This window comes from Bidens hawaiensis, unplaced genomic scaffold (genome assembly GCF_021521415.1).
Source record: "Bidens hawaiensis isolate Kalapana, Puna unplaced genomic scaffold, B.hawaiensis_p1.1 tig00013076_1, whole genome shotgun sequence".
NCBI lineage: Eukaryota > Viridiplantae > Streptophyta > Magnoliopsida > Asterales > Asteraceae > Bidens > Bidens hawaiensis.
Window position 1 is genome coordinate 312,922 of NW_027492102.1, and position 12,417 is coordinate 325,338.

The window sequence follows — 12,417 nt, forward strand, 5'->3', positions numbered from 1 at the left end:
ATTTCGCAAAACCTAGGTTGCCTCCATAACTTAGGGAGAGAATCTTTCTCTTAAGAAATGAGGTGAGGAAAAACTGGCGCCAAAACGAACAAAGGCCACCATTTTGTGAAGTTTCCAAAAACGCAATGAAAAGAAGAGCAAAAAGGTATGAACGATGCTTAGGATGCGGAAACTGGTCCCACGAAGGAAGATGTAGAAAAAGTCAAACTCAGTCTCAACATGAATATACCGAACTAATGAGGGTGGGGGCTATTAGACTCAAAGCCGAATGATCCATTAGAGTTGGGAGTTATGTTCAGAGCAGGATTGAGGAAGAACTGATTCACATCCACGACAAAACTGGTCTTGACGATCTGACCTTAAAAGAGTCACTAGGTTTGTTTAAAAAAAATGAGTTTCACAAAAGGGAGAAAAAGCTGACCATTGAAGACATCTTAAGATTTCCGAGAAATCAACAGAAGTTGTATTCACCATCCTCATTAACTGAAACCCTTGAACCACCACAAAACACCCAATCCTGATTCAGACAAAACCAACCCGAATTACCTTCTGATCTATGCAACCCTTCACATAGGTGGAGATTTGAACTTGTTACAAGCTTATTTTTCACAGGTCACATCATGACTAAGAGTGCTCACATACATACATCACAGGTATGATAAGATCTATATACAGAGTAAGAGTGAACATTGAGAGAACGTGACGTTTAGCATAAACAGAAGCTCATAAAAACAAATCATCCTTTTATATATCACTACATATACTACTATGATTTAAGATTGGTTATATTATTCCCATTTCCTTAGAACTCTTTTGGGGATTTATGAAGCTATGGTCTTAACTTGCTATTTTAGAGAATATTTATAAGTAGCTTGCTTGAAGACAAGCAAGGTTCAAGTATGGGGATGTTTGATGTATATAAAATTACACATCTTTTCAACATCAAATAATCACTAAAAACTGCAACTTCTATCAAATAACATAGCTCAGAAGGCTACTTATCATAATAAAATGCAAATTCAGGTAATCCCAAGCCTCAAACGAAGAAACAAGCAAAAAGACAAAAAAAAATGGAAGAAAACACAATAAAGACAAGAACCCATCCCCATGCTCCAAGAAACACGCATGCTTCTGATCACAAGAAAAGACAAACACTGAAGCCAAAAGCACGGGGTCGTGCCTCCTCAACCACGGGGTCGTGGTCACCTTCGGATAAGAAAAAATGAATTTAGGAACATGTCAATAAAAATCACAGGGGCGTGCCTCAGAAGCACACCCTCGTGGTGAGTGATCATGTACGATCTAACAACATGCATTTGGGACACGTGTACAAGGGGCCATGACTCATTAAGCACGGGGTCGTGCTCCTCCCTCCAGACAGCCTATAAATAGAGGCTTAAGTTCCACTCACTTGGTGTGCTTGAAGTAGATTTCTAAACGGGTTTCTCTTATTAAAACACCCACATTACACTCATATTGAAGATCTTGTGAGGAGTTTTAAGGCTTGAAGCTTATCATCATCATCCATCATCATCAACATCATCATTGTGACATTCGTCAATTTCGGGTCTTGTTTGTATTCGTATTTGTATTGTTTTATGTTGTAAACCAACCCGTTTTGTAAACCGAAAATCATGATATATAAAATAATGGATTTTTATGTTACCAAAGCATTCCCATTTGTTCAATTTGAAAAACCTTTTTTATGGATTCGAAAACGGCATTAAAACGACTAAAATACATCAAAAACGAACTTCCGGCACACAAATGAACCACAAAAGACGAGCTGGTCCAAACCCCCCCCCCCCCCTGGGCACGCCGCACCGCGATACCAGAGGGAAAGGGGAGGCCGTGCGACGCCTAGGGACCCCTGCACACATATTACGGATATTTCTTGTTGATTTGTGCTTTGCTTGTTTGTTTAACCAACCTTTTTTCAAGTAAACATAAAAGAGAACCTTGCAAAGGATCTTTAACCCTTACCCTATATATACACACCCATCTTTTTCGTTTTACTCTTGCTACATCTCTAAAAACTCTCTCAAAACTCCATAGATTCAAGGTTGTTATTTTCTTAGTATTCTTGAAGTTTTGACTTCCAAATGTCAAACTAAGTTTAATCTTTCTTTCTAATTTGTTCATCTAACTTTACTAACACTTGTTTATGGTTGTACAACATATATATAATAATACCCCTTATTACCTTTGGTAGTTACTTCTCCGACTCCGGTTGGTTAAGTTTCGGACCTTGTAAGGCAAGGCTTCATAGAAAACTTCGTGTTCTTGATAAATATATATATATATATACTTATATAACTTGTTTATACATACTAACCATGTTTAAATTATGCTCTTTTTAGTTTGTTTGTCATATTTATGAAGTTCCATGGTGGGGGTTTGTAGAGACTAACCTCGGTTTAACCGTAAATAGTCCAAACCGTGAACCGAACTTGTTACTAGTTTTGTTAAACAATTATTTTAAACATGCTTTATGTTAGATTTAAGTTTCTAAAATTATTTATACAAGTTCTTGGTTATTTGGGCATGTAGTGACCATCAAGGAACATATTGTGAGATGGAAACCGAACCGATCCGATTTTTACTCGCTTAAGACACACAAGTGTGTTTTTAGCTATCAAGACTTGTATATTTCTTTAAAAATAGTTTACAAACTGATTTAAATTATTTTCTTAAGTACTTGGAAATGTTGGATCCAACTTGATCTCATAATAAAGTTTGGACCGACAAAACCGAACACCCGCTTAACGTACGTTGTTAGTTCTAAAACAATTGATCTACATACTTGGTTAAGTCTTATAAAGTTTTATTGAGTTATCTCATAACATTCATTATTTTGGAAAGTTGACTTTGGGTTTGACCAATTATCAAGACCCGAACCAACAACCCGAACACTCATTAAAGACCCGTTTTAGTATCTTTAGCCCAACGGAACTTGCATTTTATCATTTTTCCCACCTTATTATTTAACATTGGTTAAGTAAATATTAAGGTTAAATACTTTAACCTGGTTTCGAGCAAACTTACATTTTTATAGGGTTATTATTCTAAATTCTTAAATAGTTACATTTTAAACCTTGAACTTTAATTGTTTACTTTTTGCATCAATTATTTTATTTAAAGATCTTCAAGGCAACCTTTCTAAATCCAAGACTTTCTTTTATTTAGGCTTCATACGTTAAACTCGTCGTTCCGGCAAATATCCAAATAATCAATCTTTCAAGTTTATTACTTGAATGTGAGTACTTTCATACCCCGTTTTCTATCTTTTATTTTGGGGGTGACATTTCATCTTATCTAAACTAAATTTTTTATACTTGGGTCTTAAATCACAAACGTTATTGTATACTTTACTTGAATAATTGCTCGATTTTGGTGTTCTATGCTTAAATGTCTATGTGTTTATCGCTTTTGGATTGTGGAACTATAAATCCTAGACCATTTGGAAACCTCTTATGGCAAGGTGTCATTAACGTAATGCAATTAACGATAACTATAAAATCCTAGACTATTTGGCATCCCTTTATAGCTGGGTGTCGCTAACTTGTTTAGCGATAACTATTTTATCCAAGTTTATAGCTTTTATTTATTGTTTCGTATACTAGTTTTGTGGATTTTTCTTACTATATACATACATGTTCAAACTTATGAATTGCTCACCAACCGTTGTGTTGACAAACTTTGTTTTATGAAATGTTACAGGTTTACATCTTGGTTGATTTTGGATGCTTGAAGAAAACGTCACAAATACCATTAGAATATTAGCAAAAATGAACAATATTTGATTTGCTATATTTTGTTATGACTTGTTATGAATATTGTTATGTGACATTTTCGATGTTGAGAAATCAATAGAGTTTATTAAATATTATCGCTTAAATAGTGTCATGTGCTTATAGGCAATCGTTACACCTCGGCATGTTCCGCCGCCTATGGTCGGGGTGTGACAATCATAATCCATCATCATTAAGAAGGGAGATTCATCCACATTTGGTTAGATTGTTCTAGTTTAATCATGTGTTTGTTATCATCATCTCTTTTTATATTCATAACAATGCTCATTATGAGCTAAACTCCAATTACCATCTATAATTTATGAAGAAGCTTTGTTTTACTTGATGATTATGTGAAACATGTTGTTTAGATTGGTATAGTACATGGTTATTTTGCAATTATCCATTGATTAAGAAATGTTTATCACATTAACTCAATACATCAAAGTTGATGATTTATAATCATTCATGTTAACTCATGTTCTTGGAAACTAGAAGTGGTAAAAAGAATACTTTGATACCTTATTCACTATAAAACAGGGATCCTTATGTTGTAGTTAGAAATGATGAGATATAAGCTATGATCTATTTCTCTAGTTTTGATAATTCTGAAATAACATTGTTAACACGATTGCTTAGGTTATGATGCTAGTTAAAGAAATCATGTGTTAATGGAATGTATAATTATAATCTAATTAAATCAACCAGGGGGAGGTTGTGTGAGTTAACTACAACCACTCGAAGTTGTTAGGATTGATATTTGAGAAATCGAAGTCTATCATAATCGTTCTACTATACCAAACGGCCTGTCTACTTAAATTGACATTATTGTGGTAGTATGACATTAGGAAATGATGGACTTTAAAATGCGCATGCTACTTTCTTTTATGTCATAGAATATGTTCACTTAGAAATGAGGGACTATTCTATCATATATTTTTAGGACAAGTTTATCAATTGTTTATTTAATAATCATCAAGCAATAATGGAGTGGATTCTTGATATTAGATGGTAAACCTTCATATAATTGAATTATTCACTTAGAAGTTCTCTTCTTGTCACCTATATATTATATATAAGTATTTCCATTTTATAAAAAGTTTAAAAATCAACCTCAAATTGATTAAACCCTCTGATTAAAGTAAGACGAAGATTCATTATTAGAAACATTTGTGTCCACTTATCGATACTTGGTTCTTACCAATACTATCCTACATATACGATAGGTACACTTGCCGATTTTGTGTGTGTCTAGTTTTAGTAGAAATCACTTTTATAAATTTAAAACAGGATCTTGTGCAAAGCTTAAATCTCCAATTAGCTATAATATTTTAACGCACCGCACGCACACAACAAAGTTATATGACCTTAGTGTAAAATGTCCTATTAAGTTATGTTCTTATATGACTTCGTCTAGAAGGGTCCTATAACACCGAACATTTATGACTTAACTACAAAGTGTCCTATTAAGTTATGTTATAGTAAGACCTCTAGTTATAAAGTGTCCCATTACATTAACACATAATGGGACACCAACAACTACATGTCTTATAGATTACTTTATTAGGATTTACATTTTAAATGTCTTATTAAAGTATATGATAATACGATCCCAAAGAATCATCCATCCTATTAAATAACTTTTTAGGACACCGGTTCTGTAGCGTATATTGTAAAACGACCCAAATTTTCATTTGTCCTATTAAATAGATTTTAGGACCCTATATTACAAGTGTCCCACACAAAAGGTCCTAAAAAGCCCTTTTTATTGTAGTGAATGGTTCGAAGAAATGGAGAGCGTGTTCCTCCATTGTGAATGTCCTGAGGACAAGAAAACCACTTACGCCTCGAGCGTACTCAGGAAGAATGCCCTCAATTGGTGGAACGGTGAGAAATGCACGCTTGGAGCCGAGGTTGCCATGGCCTTGCCATGGGATGACCTCAAGAAACTCATGCTCAAGAAGTTTTGCCCGAAACATGAGCTTCAGAAGTTGGAAGAGGAGTTTTGGAATTTGAAACAAGAAAGTGGTAATGACACCATCTATAATGATCGTTTCCATGAACTGGGCCCTCTCATCCCCCACATGGTCACTCCCCTTAAACGTTAAATCGACAAGTACATCTCGGGTTTGCCTATGCAAATCCAAGATTTCGTCCTAAGTCGTGACCCTCAAACCCTCCATGATGCCATCACCTTATCCGGAACCCTCACCGAGAACCAAGTCAAGGCCGGGAACTTGACGCGGCAGAGTTGGAGGAAGCCCACATCCGAGCCCACCTAAGAAGGCCATCTCAAGAGCAATAATTCTAGAGAGAGAAAAGAAGGCCGACTCAAGAGCTGTTGATATCAGCGGAGTATTGTTGAAACATGAAGCTGACCTAAAAAGTCAGCAAGCATCACTACAAAATCTAGAAACCCAAATCGAACAGATTGCCCGACAATTATCTGAAAGACCACCTGACGCTCTTCCAAGCAACACAATCACCAATCCGAATAATGCTGTTACACTCAGAAGCGGTACAACCACTGTTGCCTCAACCAGTTATGGAGAAGGAGTCCCATAACAAAAGACTAGAGGTACTAATTCCAACAGGCATCGTACAACCTAAGTAACCAATCCGAACTTATGTTCCACCTATTCCATACCCTGGACGGCTAAAGCAAGAAAGATTGGAAGCTCAGTACGGGAAGTTTTTAGAACTCTTCAAACAACTCCACATCAACATCCCTTTTATCGAAGCCATTGCTCAAATGCCAAAATATGCTAAGTTTCTCAAAGAAGTGCTGACAAACAAGAGGAAGCTGGAGGAGCTATCACATGTCACCCTGAGTGAAGAATGTTCAGCTGCCCTCCAAAACAAGCTGCCGCCGAAAATGACCGATCCAGGGAGCTTTACTATCCATTGTCTCATAGGAAATTTATCTGTTAGCAATGCCCTGGCCGACCTAGGAGCTAGTATTAACTTAATGCCTTATGCGGTTTTTGCAAAACTAGGGATAGGAGAACCAAAGCCCACCCGCATGAGCATTCAGTTAGCTGAGCGATCCGTTAATTATCCTCGGGGCATTGTTGAAAACATGCTTGTCAAAATTGACAAATTTGTTTTCCCAAAAGATTTTGTAATTCTAGATATGGAAGAAGACAAAGTGTACATCTGATTTTAGGAAGACCCTTTCTAGCCATTGCAAAGGTTATCATTAACGTTTGCACCGGCAAACTCACTCTCAGGGTTAATGAAGAGGCTATCACTTTTGGCATAGGAAAATCTACGCAACATCCGCAACATCACGACGATACATTATATTGTGTCGACATCATCGATTCTATCGTGAGTTGCTATGTGTGGAAATCTTCCATTAACAACCCATTAGAAACACAGATCTTAACTGATGTAAATATTAAACCCACCTTAGAACACAATAATCTCAATACTATCGATAATTATCAAGAAACATCAGAATTAGTACATGAGATCACCAAACATAATGAAAAATCAAAAACATCAATCGAAGAACCACCAGCCTTAGAACCAAAAGAACTCCCAAACCATCTCGAATATGCCTTTCTAGAAAAAGAATCTCAACTCCCAGTATTTATTTCATCTCACCTTTCTAAGGAAGAGAAATACGAACTTCTTAAAGTTCTCAAAAACCATAAGAAGGCTATTGCATGGAAGATCATGAATATCAAAGGCATCAGCCCTTCCTTTTGTGCTTACAAAATTCTCATGGAGGAAGAATACAAAATCGTGGTCCAACATCAAAGACGTCTCAATCCCAACATGCAAGATGTGGTGAAGAAAGAAGTAATCAAACTCCTTGATGCCGGATTAATCTACCCAATCTCGGATTCACCTTGGGTTAGTCCAGTTCAAGTAGTCCCCAAGAAGGGAGGAATGACAGTTGTAATGAACGAGAAGAACGAGCTAATCCCATTGAGGACCATCACAGGCTGGTGACTCTACATTGATTACCGGAAGCTTAATGACGCCACAAGACAGGATCATTTTCCACTTCCTTTTATCGATCAAATGCTTGAACATTTATCTGGAAAAATGTTCTACTGTTTTCTTGATGGATTCTCCGGATACTTTCAAATTCCCATTGCTCCTAAGGATCAGGAGAAAACCACATTTCCATGTCCGTATGGAACCTTCGCCTACCGAAGAATTCCATTTGGACTATGTAATGCTCCAGCCACCTTCCAACGTTGCATGGTGGCTGTCACACCCCGACTTAGGGCCTAGGCGTGTGATCAGTAGTTGGTTCTTGTTTTGTAAATATATCAGAGTTTTAGCGGAAGTCTTTAATTTATAATATAATAAAGTATTAATATATTTTTGAAACAATAATTTAATTGTAAAACCTTCATTTATAATAATAATAATAATATTTATTTGGAAAGCTTTTCGGGTAATAAATACCCGCGTGTTTATTTATAAACCTTGAATTTAAAACTGAGCCATCTCTACCTTGCGAGTGTCTATCTCCGTGAATGACTCTAATTCCTTGCTACTTGTGCTAACTTTTATTTCCTGTAACATGGGGTAGGGGAGGGGGGAATACATCAACGATACGCTGGTGAATAGTTGACTCTAAAAACATTTATGTAAATCTTTCTTTACTTGACAAGATAGTTTTCTGGAACACACTCAGCAGAAACGTCTATTATTTCTGGGATTTGTTCCACTTTCCATACACACACAATTTAGGTTCTCCGGGAGTTGACACCCATTGGAGAACTTTTATTATGATCTCTAGTCTACAGCCCCGTAGCCTTGATTGATAGACTAGATTAATTATGTTTGGATCCAGACACATGTGTACTTGGTCCGAGTTTGCTTTTATTTTCTATCTTGTATTTTAATAGGGATCATGTAATCCCATAAATCTTTATTTGACTGTCTTTGTTTAAGATAAACAGCCCATTTATCTTGACTGATTGAAAAAGGTTTAACGTATTCACCTGTGACTGACTATTCTGAATGATGTGGTGATCTCGTTTGAAAACCTTTGTGAATGAATGAATTATTGATTGACTGACCTATAATAAATAGGTTTATATAAATATCCGGATCGTCTCTTAATCCGGCTACAGACCTTTAGTCTGGTTTTGATAGCTTAAACCTTGATTGCTTGTCAGTTTGAATATAACATTTTGGACATGAATTCTTTCTCTTAATTTTCCAATCATGTAATATGTTTCTTCTTCAAGAAGAAATGTCATTGTCTATAATCTTTGTTTATAAAGTCTTATGTTTCTTAATCATAAAGAAACACTATTTTGACTATAACCTTTGTATGTAAGCTTTTACTTTTCTAAATTGTTCAACTATACCAATTTGTACGTAAAAGCTTAGGTTTCTTAATAGTTCAACCTTTGTATCGAATCTAATGTTCAAATTCATCTTTTTTAGGTCTAAATCAAACCCCAAATCTCACCAATTGATAAAATCGGGTACAAATCCGGAAATTAGATGGGTTAATTGCTTAGATCTAGGATAATGAATTGTTAGATGGGATTACACTCGTGTTTTTTTAAGAAAAACGATTCGGGTCCGGATCTTGGATAATTTGTTAAAAACTTGAAACCCGAATAACATGACAAAATCAGTTGGAATCGTAAGTTCAGGTCTTGTTTGTGGTAGATTTAGGATTAAAAACACCGGTTGTGCTTTACAAAACACGACCCGTGGTCACCCTGTGGTCAACAAAAATTCAAAATCAGGAATTAGTTAAATTGCTAAAAGACCCGCAACATGGGACCGTGCTTCAAAAAGCACGGTACCGTGCTATTGCAAAACATGGGGTCGTGCTTCTAAAAGCACGGCACCGTGGTTCCGGTTTTGTTCCAGTTTTTTCAAAATTTTTGTTAAAATTTAACTTAATTGGATATAAATTGCAGATGGCCGAGTATGCGGATGATGTAGATGCATTCTTAGTCTTCCCAGAACGCACTGAAAAGGATCAAAGGGCCCAGACTCGAATGACCTACCTTAACCAACGCCTTCCAGAACCGAACTTCTATGCTTGCAAGGATACACTAATTCAAGTTAATCAGTGGAACACGTACAATACTATTGTGAAAGGGCCATGGCGACTGGTTTTTAGTCAAAAATAGAAGGGTATTACCGAGTTAACAAAGGAATTCTTAGCCTCCTTCTCTTTTAAGATGAAAAATTTAGACATGTGGGATGAAGAAGCCGTGGAATTCAAGTGTGGGGGAATATGGTACATGACATCAATGACCTAGTTGGGTATTGATTTGGGAATTTACACAAGTGATGAAACAGTAGCCTATCTAGTACACAGCCACAACCACATTCGCAGATGAAGATGCTGATGAAGACGCAGAGGCTGGAAACGTACGGGTACAAGCATGAGAACTATTAAGCTACAGGGATGAAACCTACATTGCAAGCAGCTCAAAGAGCACGACATTACGCGACCCACTTATGAGATACATTCACTACTTGCTCATCCACACTGTCACAGCCCGTGGTCAAAGTGAAGGGGTTGTGAACTTGAGGGATTTATGGGCCCTATATTGCATGAAAAGCGAAACATCATGCAACATCACTTATCTGTTCTACAAACTGTTCACAACGAATGCAAATGCCAAGATCCGAAACAACTCGATTTTCGGTGGACTTTAGATCTTCAAGTTGCATAAAGCTTATCATGCAGATAGAGAAGGAACCCGTAGCCCAAACCCGATTGCTCTTAACCTTGGTTTTTGTATCAGCATCCAGATGGCCCAGCAGATCAGCAAAGAACCAGAAGTGTGGAGATTTCATGATGCTTATAACAAGGTTTGGGATCTCGAGGACCCTGCCGACATGATGATCCAGGACGATCCCGAGAGGAAAGGAGGATCACCAACTCCACAGACCCGCCACCACACTTACCGCCGGCAGGGAGCCCCATCTTCATCAGGGGCCGGCCCTAGCTCGTCACGGGACAGTCGATACTCATTCAAGGGCATATACGGCCTCATTAACCAATTCCAAGCTAACACTACCGCCTCGTTTGACAGGATCACATAACAAATTGTTGCATCTGACGCACAGCGAGCAGTAGAATACGTGGAAACGAGAAGAGAGATTGACCGTTTGGGATATCGCATGGATAGGCAGTGAGGACCATTCGACCCGGACACTGGCAACTGACGAGCAGCGGTGATGGTAGGTCTGACATGGGTACTGGCATGGGTATGGGCTCGGGTGGTAGTATTTTCATGACATAATTATTATGCTTGTTTGAACAATTTACATTCTCTTGTTTACTTGTTTGTTTGTTTGTTTGTTCGCTTGGTTGGATACTTTTTATGGTCGTGGGTGCCAAGATAATTTAGCAGGAACTTATTTAGCCCGTGTGGGCAGGGTATGGATGATTCCATACCCAATTTTTAGTAGAATTATGCTTGGTTGTTTGTGGTTGTTTGCATTTTTATATTATACAGGTACAAAACAGGAAAACGGAGAAAAAGCAGGGGACGCTCTGTCGAAATTTCGTTAACCCGTAGGGAAGTACCTCTCCATTTTACCCACCATACTTAATTAGAATTTTAATCTTCTTATGAATCTTGTTACATTGAGGACAATGTGAGATTCAAGTGTGGGGAGGGGAATTACTTGACCAATTGCTTGATCAACTAATTATAAAATTCTCTATTAAACTAAAATTTTATGTAGCAAACAAAGAGTATTTTTCATAATCAAAACAAAAGAAAATCTAGGAAATTTTTTTGCAAATAACCAAACTAAAATCTATTATAACCAAAAAGTGAAAAAGTAAAAAGAAGTTTTGTAATATTGAGAATAAATTTATGTAAAATATGGCATTTATACCCCCAATTACTCCGTTATTGTGAGATTAACCACATGTCATAAATATTTTTTTCGGAAGCTTTGAGTGAGTCATATGTTTCGTGTGAATTAGAACTTGTCACAAATAGTCATTTCAAGACCGCACGAAGCGTTATATAAGGAAGAAGGTAATATCAAACCCCTCAAACCATTCTCCAAATTACAAAACCCTAAACCAAAACCTTACCACTTTACCCCTCACAAACCGGTAAAATACAACACTGGTCTTTTACCGGAATACCCTAAAGAACTGGAAATGCATTCTTTCAATTTCATTTTCCTTTGCTGCATACATTTCACAAAACCTAGGTTGCCTCCAGAACTTAGGGAGAGAATCTTTCTCTTAAGCAATGAGGTGAGGAAAAAGTGGCGCCAAAACGAATAAAGGCCACCATTATGTGGAGTTTCCAAAAACGCAATGAAAAGAAGAGCAAAAAGGTATGAACGATGCTTAGGATGCGGAAACTGGTCCCACGAAGGAAGATGTAGAAAAAGTCAAACTCAGTCTCAACAAGAATATACCGAACTAATGAGGGTGGGGGATATTAGGCTCAAAGCCGAATGATCCATTAGAGTTGGGAGTTATGTTCAGAGCAGGATTGAGGAAGAACTTATTCACATCCTCGATAAAACTGGTCTTTACGATCTGACCTTAAAAGAGTCACTAGGTTTGTTTAAAAAAATGAGCTTCACAAACGGGAGAAAAAGCTGACCATTGAAGACATCTTAAGATTCCCGAGAAATCAACAGAAGTTGT